The 14,202-nt window shown below is 41.0% G+C and overlaps 1 long non-coding RNA gene across 1 annotated transcript in view; it reads left to right on the top strand.

Annotated features, from left to right (window-relative positions):
- The window catches only part of LOC102192970 (uncharacterized), a 49,294-nt gene extending 37,625 nt beyond the window's left edge, over window positions 1–11,669 (top strand). Inside the window, exon 3 of the long non-coding RNA XR_001290336.1 lies at window positions 11,358–11,669. This is a non-coding gene — a long non-coding RNA (uncharacterized LOC102192970). The remainder of the gene's footprint in view (window positions 1–11,357) is intronic.
- The last annotated feature ends 2,533 nt before the right edge of the window (window positions 11,670–14,202 follow it).

Raw genomic sequence — 14,202 nt, 5'->3', positions numbered from 1 at the left:
GGTGGAAAATGACCTTTAACTGCACTTCCTTAGCTGAATCTCATCCAATTAGAGCACTGTATATTTTCCCTAATAGCAGCTGATGAGGCAGGGCGTATGAGTGAGCACGCCCGACCGGCGTTGCTATGCAGCGAGATGGCTGCTTAGCACCAGAGGAGCGCTAGGGAATAAGTGAGCAGAGAGCTTTAATTTGATAGGGTTAGAATCCTGCAGGCTCCAGGGTCGTGGGTCACCAGGAGCTCGTCTCACACTGAATATGAAGAAATCAGAAGTAAATTGCTTACATCTGCTGCCAGTGGCTGTGAAGGCTGTGATTGGCTCCCAGAGGTGTGCACTATCTAACACAAGCAGTGGATGGGGGCCTTGGCGCAAAGAAGGCTTGTAATTGGAGTAATTCTGCATTAATAGATGTTAAAAATCCTCCAAGCAGCTGGTTTGAAAAGCAATGCCTTCATGAAATGCTGCAGGATCAGGAGAAGCATTTCTTCTTCTTCTTCTTCTTCTGTTTTTATTTTTTATTTTTATTTAAATCTTCTTTTTTAAATGTCTGCACTACAGTGCAAACCCCACAGCCATCTATAAGTGCTCTGGTTCCCCAATGAAGGCTGTGGCTGACAGGGGAGCAGATAAATAAGGTAAACAAAAGTGCCATGTGAAAATTACTATCCATCAACATTGTCCACAGACTGGAATGAAAGGAAATAGCATGTAATATTACTGTCAGTGAATAATACCATATCAGGTCAAAGCTTCAAAATGCCATATTGCGTTTTCCACTTTCCATCTATGGATTCTATACCAGCAAGCGGGTTGTTTGTCTTAAGTCTGTCATGTTTGCTGCTCAGATATTTCTCAGCTATTTCCATGCTTCAGATATTTTATTATAATTTTCTCTTGTCAGTGTGACACTGTCTAGTTGTTCATGTTACTCATCACAGTCCCTACTTTGGGACTGTGTCCAACAGAAAATGGGACAGGCTGTGAATTATCACAAATGCTCTGGCAAATGACACTTCATTGGAAGGTCTTTGTCACCAATTATGTGTCTATTAAGAAACAGTCAATCAGTCAATGTGCAAATAGCTAACCCTCCAAGGGCTCAGCTATTGACAGGATGCTGTCAATAGTCCATCTGATATGATTTAGCTGTGGAAGAACTGTGTGCTCACCATAGACGCTTGACAATCCTGCTGTATGTTTGGAGGCTAACATCTACTCTTGCTCGTTTATTGACCAACAATTATTTTAATGAGCCTTTTTAATGGAAATGTATTATTCACAGAAAGGAAGCTGAGCCGCTTGCTGTGTGCGTTTGAACCTTTTGATTACAAGGTCTTTGGTACATCAAGCATAGGTCATTTCTTTTCTTAGCAAAATAAAAGTTTCCATTTCACAGCAAGAGCTACACATTTTTGAGTTACGTAACGCAAATGAGCCACTCTTCTCTTGTCTTGTGGCCTCCAGCATATTAAGCAGCGGCTACATCTGACTTAACCAAAACGCAAATTGGATGTCTGGCAGACTAATTTGATTTCCCAAAAACCCTGAAACTGAAACCCTGTTAGTTACCTCAAATGATGGACACTAATATTGTGTTTTCAGCATGTAACTGCAGCTCGGCATGGTGTCCCATCCCAATCAAAACAGTTGCTTCCCAAATGTTATTACATTATGTTGCCATTTTCAGATAAATGACTGTAAAACGGCTCTGCATCACCATTGATGTCCGTGCACAAACACATTAGATTTACTGGCTTACTCTGGTTTCATAGAGTCTCACTGTCTCATTTTAGTAACTTATATACTTGAGATAATGTGCTACGAAACCATTACCACGAGTGAAAAAACCCCATCTCTTAACTACATACAGTACTAGCATGGAGGTAAACATTTTTTGATCATCTAAAGCTTGAATGCAAAATCCCAGAATCCCCCTTCCCCACAACAGTCAAGCTAAGTTAATTTTCAGTGTTTCAGTGGCATCATGCTGCTCTGAAAGCTGTCGCCCGACATGCAGAAATAAGAAGAAAACAGGCATTGCTGTTTCATATGGGTGCTGCGAGATGTTGACTGCTGCTTCCAGACTCTCTTCCTGTCAAACACTGCCTGGATTGTCAGTTAGAAAATTATAAAATGAATGACAATTCTGTGGCAATACCCAGTCAGCTGGTTGCAATAGTATTCACATTTAGACACAGCCTGATGGATAATCAAACATGAAGCGAAACATGGCCGCAGAGCACACGCTAATACACTCATGCCTCGCATAGTTATTCCTTGCCATACAATGCATTTGATTTGCCTCAGCTATTGCCATTAGGTAGATAAGTGCATCTTTTCAATTTCCCCCCAGGCACACTGGAGACTCTTTATGTTCAGGATAGATCAGACTGGCAGTGAGAGAGCTAAGGACCTGATAGTCCTCAACTATCCACCATAATTACCATGACAGACTCACTTAAGCTTCTCCTCCATCTAGCACTGTTACCGGCACAGATCTCAGAATTCTTGTTGTGCATAATGGTCATAAACCTCCAGAAAAAAAAAGCGAGAGGTTATTGAATCTACAGCTTGGAGCTAATAAGAAAAAGTATCACAGGAACAGGTGGACTGCATATATTCCATCGGGGTGTTGTTTAAAGACTGACAGGGATCAGATTAATTAGTTACAGATTGTATAAGGAGTCAAGCATGTTGTCTTTTTTTTTTCACTTGCTGCTAGCACATAAGCAGATTTTAGAAATGTTACCAGCTGAGAAACTAACTTGAAAATAAACCCATTAGCAAAATCACCATTCTTAGGAGAATTTCAAAAAAGTATCTTTGCTCATCTTTATTTTTAAATCCAATTTTCCTCATCAAGAAGAAGATTCAAATGGTGTGATTGCTTTGATTTCCCCCTCTCTCTCTCCCATGCTCTTTTTTTAGGCACATTTGAATAATAATTCCTTGTTTCTGATTTGTGAGGAGGGCAGAATAAACAGATAATCATTAAAAGCAGAGTAGTCTTCTGCTCATAAATCAGTTGTGGGTATTCCAGCTGAGGTAGCTCAATAAGATTCCCTTAAACATTGGCCCATGGTAATGGGAATATCTGAGGGTCAATCGGGGTTAGGCAGTCTTCCTCAACAGGAAATGAGCTTTTGGTGGGCTGTGTTCCCAAGGTAATGAGCAATGTGTATGTGTTTAATCTTAGCTAATATTGTTATAATAACTGGATAAATTATTAAAAACAATCAAATGGTAACATTCTAAAGACCACCAGTAGAATTTGATTTTGTTGGGTTAATTTACTCCTTGGAGCTTGGTTTTAAGGCATATTAACTGTCTAAGTTCCTTTTTTAAGTGTGAATTTGATAAACCTTGGACTTGTTGGGATAGACGATGACACTAGCTGTAAACTACATTTTATGTGGTCAAACTACCCCTAGCAGAAGTCCTCTTTATCTTCATGTATGCATCCTCTTTAACTCTTTGCACATAGTGCAATCATTTCGCTCCCACCAGTGAGCCAACGAATTTTGGTTCCTTTCATCTCCTGTAAAGTCATTATTGCCTCGAATCTGCAGTAGTGATGGGTGCATGAAATTCATCTCCTGATATGCAAATGGTTTCATGAATGCTCCATATTGTATAACCACATGCATCTGGCATGATTGGGCAATGTGGGACAAATAGCCCTTAGCCAAGGCATTTTCCTACTCAGCAAAAGCTAATGTTGAGGTTGGACTCATGTTCACAATTACCATGATAAAGGTGAGCAGGCAGGGGAAGAATAAATTGTGGAAAGAGAAACTCCTGTGCCCTATACGAACACAATACATACTTAGTCCTGAAATCACAGAACAAATGCATCAAATAAATACTTTATTCATGTGGAGCTAATTTCACCCCTCCATTTTGATCACGTCATTCCCCCTGGAAAATTGCAATTAAGTTTGGAGAGATAAAACATGCCAACTACTCTGCATTTCAAGGCTTGATTGGCCTATCAGCTAGTCAGTATGCTGCCATGGTTTTCATCACTGTTAATTGATCCTTTCTTTAATTAATCTGGAAAGGAAAGCCCATATCTCTATCCTGTCTGATCGTCCCCTCTGTCTGTCATAACACAATAAAGGCCCTATCCTACTGCTAGTAACTCTGCCTTAGCTTCTCCCTCTGGCTCTCGGCCAAATGGACTATTTATGGTGCACCTATCTAACGACAAGCCTGCTGTATGGAGTTCAATGGCTGGGTTCATTAACAGTGCTTTACCCGGCTACGTCTAATTTGCATGCAGTGACACCTTGCTTTTAATATAGATGTGAAGGTTAGTGGTAGGCCACGCCACTTTCTCAACTACCAATAGCCTAAATGTTGTTCTTCCATCTCCTCGTACCCCCACTGTGGCTAACACAGCCGCATTTTCCTTCTCATTCAATTATACTCTAATCTTTTCTTGGCATGCTTTGTTCCTTTGCTTGCGTTTGTCACATATGTTACCATGCATTATGTTAGCATAGCCAACTGTCAGATCAAATTAAAATGTAGACATTGGTTTTTTTGTTGTTGTTTTTTATTTCAGCAAAGTGTTTAATAATCACAACATTATCCTATAATTTTAAATAATACAGGTAAGATCAAATATTACTTTATTTTTTTAAATCTGTGTTTTAAAGTCATGCTACAAACTTGCCTAAGAGGTCTTTATTTGGGGTGCCATGGGTGTGATCTTCATTCAGGAGGATACCTCAAGACTTTTTGGAAAAAATGTACTTTCTTTGTCCAAAGTCTTTGCCCTCTCTTTTGTGTATTTTAACAGTTGGCCTGTGATTCTGACAGCTCTACCTGCTGTAATGGGTGCCTCTAGGAAGTGTGAAACAAGGTCTTAACACTTGGCTTTTCACTATGAATGTGTGGTTCTTTCTGTGCTCACAGTTAAAGTTACAATTGGACCATAAAGCGTTTTTCCCCAACAGACTGTAAAGAAATGGATGGGAGGCAGCTGAGAAATGAACATGTGAGTATCTGTTTCTGTCTAATTAAATCCACAGAACAGCCTCAAGCCTTCCTCTGCCAAGACTGGATTCAAACAACTTGAGGATACTGTAGCTGCCTTCTGTGGTAGCACACTGCCACCTATTGTTCGAGGGACTCCTCTCTGCCTCTGAAACCTTTGTCTGGCTCCTCTCTTGATTGCTGAAAAGACAAGTTAGGTGGTAACAGATAACTGATGATAGTGACATCAGTCATCTGCCAGCATAAAACACTCTTTTAAGATCACATATCTCTTTTGAAGGCTTCTTTATTACTATTTGTACAACACATAGACTACCTCTAATGGCACAAATCATCAGAGCAGGAGAGTAATGCAACCCCAGCTCTTATGTGTTATCATTGTGAAATGTGTTTTCTTAGTGTGGGATTCTGCAGAGGCCCATTTGTTGTTGTTGCTCTCGAGAACAAAGCAAAAGAAGAAGTGGCAGCTGGAGGAGCAATTTTTGTCCATCAAGGGCTATTGAGAGTTCAATTATTTATCTTGTGAAGTGTTCCAAGGATGTGGTCAGCTCATCAGGGTTATAATGCACGGAGTGAGAGGACATGTGCATGGAGCATAGGGAGAAGGATGTTGTTGTAGTCTGAAAAAAGTCAGCTAAAGCTTGTTTCCAGATACCAGCACTCCCACGCTCTCCGCAGCTAATGAGGAGGTCTTTAGAAATGGACATTGTTCGTATCTCCTCTGGTGAGGAGGACAAAACACTTCATGTCAAACACCTGACAAACTTAACCTGACAATAACCAGCGGGGACTGCAAAGAATTAATTCATTTGTTGTTTAATAATATTTCTTTACTGAAGTGCACAAAGTAAAACGCCATGTCAAACTATCTGGTTGCACACTGTTGAGACTCTGGAGGTCCCAGTGACATTCAAAATGAAAGAGAAACATGTTGCCCAAACAGGATTATGAGATCAAAGAGGGACTATGTTTGTGAGTTCTCCTTGCGAAAAGCAGAAGAAGATTTTAGTATTAAAAATAGAAACTATTTATATTTAAAATATCTTTATTAAGTATCACTCAGCTGACAGTGATGGGAAGTCTTTTAATTTCTAAACTGGATCTATAGAGAGACCTCTATTTTCTTTACAGTTCCCACCAGTGTACCAAGTGTGTTATTCAAATATAAACAGTGGATATGAAATATATATGACAATTAAACCACATGTAACATTTTTCTAGTCTTATCAACCACTATATGTCATGTTTACCCGCACATTCCTGGAGGAATTTCACTATCAAAGACACACCAGTGACACACATGAGGACAGTTTTAGGGGTTTGGTATGTTCCCCGAGGATACATGTGGACTGGAAGAGCTCAAGATCCAATCAGAATCTTCTGGTTAGTGGAAGACCAGCTCTAATTCTTGAACCATATTGTATGCATTACTATACAACAGGAAAATAAGCATATTTCATTGAACTGTCTTGCATAATTTTCTAGTTTTGACAAAACTTTGGCTGGACAATGAAGATAGAGCACAGCAGGAAAAAAATCCTGCTAGCAGCCCCTTACGGGCCATCTGCCTGACGCATTACTATAGGAGACAATAGTGTTTTTTAAAACCAGCCAACAAATATTTCCATTCACTGGAAAGCAGGGCTTTGGTCCTGCTTAACCCAAGGTAAGCAGAGTGGCAGGGGAAGTGCTGTACTGATTAGAGGAAAATTTATCATCTGCATTTTAAGCCAAGAAGCCTTGGGCCATAATTTTTCTAGCAAGGATACATAACAACTGTTAATGCAGAGCATGGCAGCAGAAAATGCATTACATACATAAACAACATGAAAGTCCCAGATGACATCATGGATTGTTTTTGGGTCCATATTGCTGCATAGCAGGTAGAAAATATGTAGTATGCACTATAGAAATATCTACAATATTTAAATACAGAACACAGCAGATCTTCAGAATATTGGGATCTTTTTTGACCATTTTTGTGAAATATCAGAGATTAAGTGGTAACTTTAAAAAAAATCTGAATGTAACTTGAATACATTTGAAGTAAGACAACACAGAAGTGTGATCCAGTCAATCTCAAGCAGCTGTTAAAACTGTGCCTGAAGAGAGATCCATCACCAGTTTATTCAAAAAAATGAGCCGCTTTCAGAATTCCTGCTAATGTCCATCCATTTCTCCTAGTCAAATGGACTCTGGAGAAGTGACTGATTTTACACCGAACTCAATAATCCACAGCCTGTGCAGTGCAAGCAGTGGAGTTCCACTGTGCGCATGTTAACACCATTAAATCACCTCAAATGTCTGCATGATTCAATTTTTTTCACAGTGTCCGACAACCGAATTGAATTTCTCCAAAGTGGCTGTCCATTTCCTGTCTGTGTGACGAGTGGCTATCGTTGCCAGGGATTTCAGAACCATTCTCCCATTTGCTTAACTTCCAGATCACATTTTGAGCAAAGTGCGCAGCTACCCATTTTCCAAAAATAAAAATGAACTGGGGAAAAAAAAAAGTTAAATGAGAATGAGACAAACATACAGTTTGTAGAAAGTGATTTTAAATTCGGTGAGGTTTTGTTTCTTTTATTTCTAATCAACTGCATGTGGTTATGTGACAGAGATAGGGTTCTTTCTTTGTTTTTGTGCGTGTGTGTGTGTAAAGCTGTATCCACAAAAAAACCATATTCACTGTCTAAATTTTGGAATTGCAGCCAGATGAGGCCCTGGCCTTGTACAAGCCTGTCACTGGCACTCTATAGCACAGCGGCTCTTAGTGGCCGTGACTCCATGACCTGCTTTCCCGTTCATCATGAATAGCTGCTGGCACCTCTCTTCAGCCTGTCTACTAGATGAGGAGCAAGTTTAAAGAGATACACCATTTTTTCAGTACCATTACATTTTTGCCTTGATTATGTTATTATACTATATGCTGTGTCCACACGGTTCTGCACAGTTTGACAATGCCCTCCGGGTCAGGTATAAGAATAACAAAAAGTAGTCTCCTTCTGTGTTCCTCAAGACTGTTTGTACTACTCTCCATGCAAATGCTCAGCTGCAAGAAGCGCAGAGAAAGTTCAGAAGCATTGTTGAGCATTTACGAAGAACTGACTCAGTTTGGCGTTCTCTGTTAATGGCTAAAACCTCTGAAAACAAAAGACATCGTTTATTTTCAATTGGGTTTATGAAGGCTCAAAAATTTCTCGCCAAAGATTTGAATTCTGCTATAACAGTTTTCCCTTAAAAATATGAGACGTCTAATCAACTCTAAGACAAAAAACCATTTCTTTGTGAGTGCAGCTGTAGATGGGCTGAGGAAGACAATGTTCACGTGGGCTGGGGAACACTGATTCCCTCTGACAGACTGGGCCTGTTTGCTACCTGCTTAATCCCCAGCATTTTAAAACGTTGTTTGGAATAAACGGACTAAAGGGAATAGAGTACCTAAGAGCTCAAGAAATTGAGAGCTCCACAGGCTTGATTGGCAGGTCTTGTCGGCGAGTCTCTTCCAGTAAGAGGCACCTGCCTCTGCTCTAGTGGGATCCCTGCCTCCAAAGTGAAGCGCAAAGGCATTGTCTTAATTATTCCCCAACCCCACGCCCCCACACCAGCGCATCTCAACAAGGAGGGGGGAAAAAAAACACAATTAACGGTAAGCATTTAGGGGAGAGAGATTATTTACTGGGGCCCATCCAGTGGAGGCAGACGCTCAGTGGTCCTGAGAGACAAACATGTCCATCAGCCTGGGGAAGCCTTGCAATCCAATTAAAGTAGAAGTCTTTCAGGCGGTCAGTGCTAGCTGATGGTGTTCATCATCCACCGGTGACATTGCTTGAATAATTTCTCATTTTAGTCCCTTACTAGCAAAACATTTCTTTTTTGGAATAATAACTGCAAAATATTCAACAACATGAGATGTTTGTATGAAGAACAGAAGACCAACCCGCAGCAGAGAAACACAGAAATCACGCTTGCTTATTCATAAAGTGTTGTTCAAGTAGTGATCTTTGGAGCCCAACACAATGGAGTCAATAGGAAGATCATTAGCCATCTATATGGAAAAATTAATAAGTGTTAGTGGATTGAACAAGGGAATTCTTATGGAGACAACAATAAGAATGCAAGCATGTGACGGCAGGAAGATTCCTGTGTGCACTATGTGGACTTTACTACAGTCGCCCAGGCTGAGGAAAAAAAGGAAAGGAGGAAAAAAAGATTGCTGCAATTCAAAGAGCATGACTTTACTTGGAGAGGCAAACCAAATGAGAGTCTGGGCCTTGGGTCTGGGGTCAGCTAGCAGGTGGGAATGAGGTGAACCAGAGCGGGGGAAAAAACAGGATGGCAGAGTGGGGACGTCACATCTGGGCTGAATTAGGAAAGTAATACGGCGGGCCCAGGAAAGTGTTTGAGGATCTGGCAGATCTCCTTTCCCTAAGAACAGCAGGTTAGTATGTCAGCAGGGAGTCCAGATGAGAACGATTAGAGGTGGCCTTTGAGGAGCAGGTGCCTCTTCTACCTCTGCTGCTTAGCACTGAATGCACGGTCATTAATCTTACATTGTCATAAGGCATTTAAGCAGATGATACTTTATGAGCTTGTCAAATTCCGCCTTGTATGTGGTTTGTTTTAAATGCATAATTTCTTATGCATGGACCATTATGGAGCAGCACTCGGTTACATTCAACAAGCACTGGAATTAAAGCTAGAATCTTCTGCTGCAGTGTAATGGAAGAAAGAAGAAAACAGGGCATCTTAATCATTGTAAGTGGATTACCTCACCTAACATTACATCATAGCTGATTTGGTGAACAAATTATTTGACAATATCGCAATTTAAAATCAAGTGGCTCGCAGCTTCACTACTGCATGACCAGTTGCTGCCAACTGCTGTATTAAAATGGAGATACAGCCACTGGCAAAATCCTGTAAGAAGCCAAGAGTAACAACAGTGTCTCCTTAATAGTCTCATAATTTCCCCTATGGCTCTATCATGCTCACTGTCTCACTCTGCTCCGCCACCCCGCCTTGCTCTGTATACCAGGGATAGACACATTTGAGAATTGATTCAGCGCTACATTAAGTAATCTAGTAATCATTTACAGCAATAGTTTTGGGGTTTTCTTTGAGAAACAGAAGCATATTAAACAGGCATTGGTGTCACTACGAGGAGAATGGAGCGGTTTCCATGCAATGTGAGTGCTATCTGACTCGGACGGCCCGCGTTGGGGTTTTTGCTCTCCTTTACGACCTCAAGCTGTACAGTGAAGTGGAAGAGCGTCTTTTTCATGGTACAATTTTCACCCCATTTCTTTGCATTTCATTGTTATCCCTATCTCCAAAACAATTCAGTCATGCGGCTCTATGCAAAAGAGCAAAGCATGCATCTGCTCACAGAACAAGTGGAAAGAGAGCAGCTGTGGACACAGACCGCAGCATGAGAACTACAGTGTAGCTGTGTTTGTCAACATGAAAGGCTCGAGACCAAAAAAAACCCCCCAACCTGTTTTACAGTTTTACATCAGCAGAGAAACATTTTGTTATTCGTTTTATGATTGTGGGCATTTTTGGTACATTCAGGCTCGCTTGAGCATTGAGATGGTGATGTAAGTAGTGATGCTGGGGAGCCGGATTAGCTGGTTGTCATACTTTGCCGTTTTTGTTAGTTTTTGTTTAAAAGGGATTTCAAAACGCGGCTTTCTGTAGTGCTCATGAAACCTGAAGTGCTTTAATAGGAGTTCTGTGGTCTGTAGCTGTGAGCGATCTGAAACATGGACAAAGACGGGGAGATGGAAGAGAAATCTAAGCCAGAGGCAGTCTAGTTTGAACAGCTATACAGACTCGCCTTAAGTGCACCGGGCAGATTTTGGGGTGTAAAAGAATGAAAGCGGTAATTCTCACCTGGCGCTGGTTTTTGTTATAGAAACAAAAAGGTTGCTTTTTTTTTTCTTTGCAGAAAATTTAAGAAAGTTTTTGTTATTCTACTGGAAGCACTTGTTAGCAAAATCGAACGATAACAATGAACAATTATGAATGAACAGTACTTTCAACTGTAATTGAAATTGTGTAATGCCCTTCAAAATGACAATTCCAGTTGTTGTTGTTGTTGTTCAGGACATTTTTAAAGGAAGAAAAACAAATTTTTGAAAACCACTTTTTCATCCGCTTCAACTAGTGCCTGAGTGAAGTGCTGTCTTCTCCCCTCGCATAGGTTTCAGATGGAGGTGTGGGTGGTTGCAGATCAGTAATGATTTACAAATAATAAGTGGTGGAATGAACAAATCAATAAATCAGTAGATCTCTGGATATTTGTGAGGCAACCTTATTTTTTATATTTATCTGGGTCTTTTATTTGTTTTCAGCTCTCCAAGGCAGGAGCAGGAATCCCAAATTATCCAGGGGGTTAGGGGGCGCAGTGCCCCTGAGCCCCGAGCCCCATAGCAGAGGTAACGTATTCAATGGCCTGGGGCGAGTGGAGGAGAGGAGCGGCCCTGCTGCATACTGATGGCAGGGAGAGAAGCCAGTAATTGGAGCTGCAGAGGAGAGGGGAGAGGGGGGCAAGCACTGGGAGATGATGGCTTTGTTTTCTCTCTTCCTGTCTGTGCTGCTCAAACTCCTCCTCCCAGGCCTCGCTCTCCCTCACACTCACTAAGTAGAGATATGGAGAAATTGAATAGAGATACTTGCTAATTGGTCTCTTGCTGCTTGCTTAAAGGACCATAGACATTCTTTTTCATTTGCCTATTGAAACTAATAAACTACATCTGTCCGTGTGTGTCTCTGTGTGTGCGCCTGCGTATGTGCGTGCGTGTGTGCAGTTATTCAAGGATTACATGAAGCGCTGTGTTGTTCTAACAGGGAGGAAAAGAGGAAAATGTGAGGCATTGCTAATACAGTAGATTTAAAAATGGTTGTTATTGTTATTAAGACTGAAAGGAGAAGCCGTGCTCACCAAAATGAAAAAGAAATCTCAGACTAACCTATTTGTAATACCCTATCAAAGCTTGACGAGTTCATTTACTGCTTTATTTCACTCCACTGCCGTAGAACATATGCACTGCGTTCATGAAAGCCAATTTAAACCCTGTGCTGCCTGATATGATGTAAATTGGTAAATACTATCCTAATCAGAGCACATCACAGTTAATTAAGAAAATTACTTTGACAAACGGTTTGAGACTGGTGTAGGAGCTCAAGCCAATCAGGCTCATTCCTTATGGTGGTGCTCCCTCATGTGGGTAGGGAACGGTGAGAGTGCTGTTACATACATTGTCGAACATCGCTATCAAATCGGCCAGGAGAGAAGCGGATGCTTTTGGCGAAGTAAGTCCCACAGCACCGTCTGTTGACATTGTGAAGTGGTATGATATATGCAGGCAAATTAACTAAAAAAGAAATAATAATTTTTTAAAAATGGAGAAGAAGTTTGTTGTGGCGACATGTTCGAGTCAGCCCTGCTGGCCAGTTGGCCCTTAAACAGGTTGAAGTCCACAGGTCACAAGAAGGACACAAGCAAAGTGAAGCTCTCATTTCCTGTCAAAAGCAGCGCAGACAGATTCTTTCCAAGGCATCAGTCGCAGGCTAATTGGGCCCCGGTGGGTGACACTGCAGCATCATAAATAAAACAAACACAGTTGTGGTGTTTCTGCCACTGGACTCTTTAAACCTTCATCACAGAATAAGCGGTTCTGATGAAACACCCAGCCTAATTACTCTGGTACAGAGCTGTTATCTTTTCTGCCTCGTGTAATTGATCCTCTTTTTTTTTTTTTTTTTTTTCCTGAATGCATTTATGTTTTTAATCAGAAATGAGAGCATGCATTGCCTGAGAGCTTGAAGACCTTGTAGGAGCCGATAATTAGCTGCTGTGGTTAATGGGCCTAACTGTGCTTGTGTGCTACATGACTCTACGGTGTCATAATGTGGCAGAGCTCAGAGGAGACAGTGCTCAGGGGTGATGCACGTGTGATTAGTCTCCTCACTTCACCAAAGCCCTTTTCACACCTTCACTTTGCAGTCAGAACCACGAACCTCTGGTGTAGAAAATTACATATCTTTAACTGCACTCACTAATCAAATGTGCTCTCTGTGAACCTCTGACTGATCCATGACCAGTGTTGGGTTTTAATAGTTTTTTTTTGTTCTCTGAAAAAAGGACTAAAATACTGAAACACACAAGTCTTGTACTTTCAAAGTGTTACGACTCAGCACGGCAGAATGTAATGTGCTCCCTTTAATATGTGTGTTGCGTTCATGTGTTTGTATAGCAGCATGTGTGCTAATTTAGATAAATATACAGCTTGCCCTGGGCCATGAATTAGAAAGCAGGCTAATATTGATATACTTTGAATCTCTTGCTTCTTTTAAATTCACAATGAATCAAAATACATCAGCTGCCCACCTGGCATATTGTGTGTTCTTCATTCTGCTCGGTGTCCTGATGATTTCACTTTGTTATTCAGCCAGTGGCTCCTTCCTTGGGACCATATATTCATATTCATTCTGAACCTATAGAATGTGTCAAATAGAGGTGTCCTAATTGTGTCCTTGATGAAAGGCTATTAATATTGAACATTTTCACGTTCACCCGTGTACCAGTGCTGAGGAAATGTGTTTTTCCCCCTGTTTTTTTTTTTTCTTTCTCCAAGACAAAAAAACAGATCTGTTCATATCTCTAATGATACCTGATTCCCCAGGGGTTAGCGGCGAGACTAGCGGTGGCTTGAGCAGATTCATCAAACAAAATATGGTGCTCTTTCCTCAGGAGGCTGAGAGTCACATTGCGTTATATCACTGTTAATTAGAACGAAATATGCAGTTCAATTATTCTTTGTATTGTTTCCTGACGCGCGGGCTTGTGCTAACTATAGAGCACTGATGTAACACCAAATGTTAGAAAGCTTAACACTTATTTCCGCTCATTTTTTTTCTTTTAACAAAACTGCAGTGCTGCTTTTTTTTTTCTCACACACACACTTCCATTCCATTTTTCAGCATAACAAAGTGACCCCATAACTATTCCAAACAGTGACTGTAAAACCAAAGCGTTTATTGTGTGAAAATTCTTGTAGCTCTTCTAAGCAGTGCTGTCATGATACTGGCAGCAACTGGCCTGATCGGCTGGGTAGCCGGGTGGCTCACTTGACATTGTTTTTTGAAGCAGGCACTGGCTGTCCTGTGACCAGTGTCAGTATAGCACAACCTCTG

This window comes from Pundamilia nyererei, unplaced genomic scaffold (assembly GCF_000239375.1).
Source record: "Pundamilia nyererei isolate P.nyererei 1_Seehausen unplaced genomic scaffold, PunNye1.0 scaffold00035, whole genome shotgun sequence".
Taxonomy (NCBI): domain Eukaryota; kingdom Metazoa; phylum Chordata; class Actinopteri; order Cichliformes; family Cichlidae; genus Pundamilia; species Pundamilia nyererei.
The sequence above is the reverse complement of the archived record's forward strand: the minus strand, read 5'-3'. Positions and strand labels throughout refer to the sequence as shown.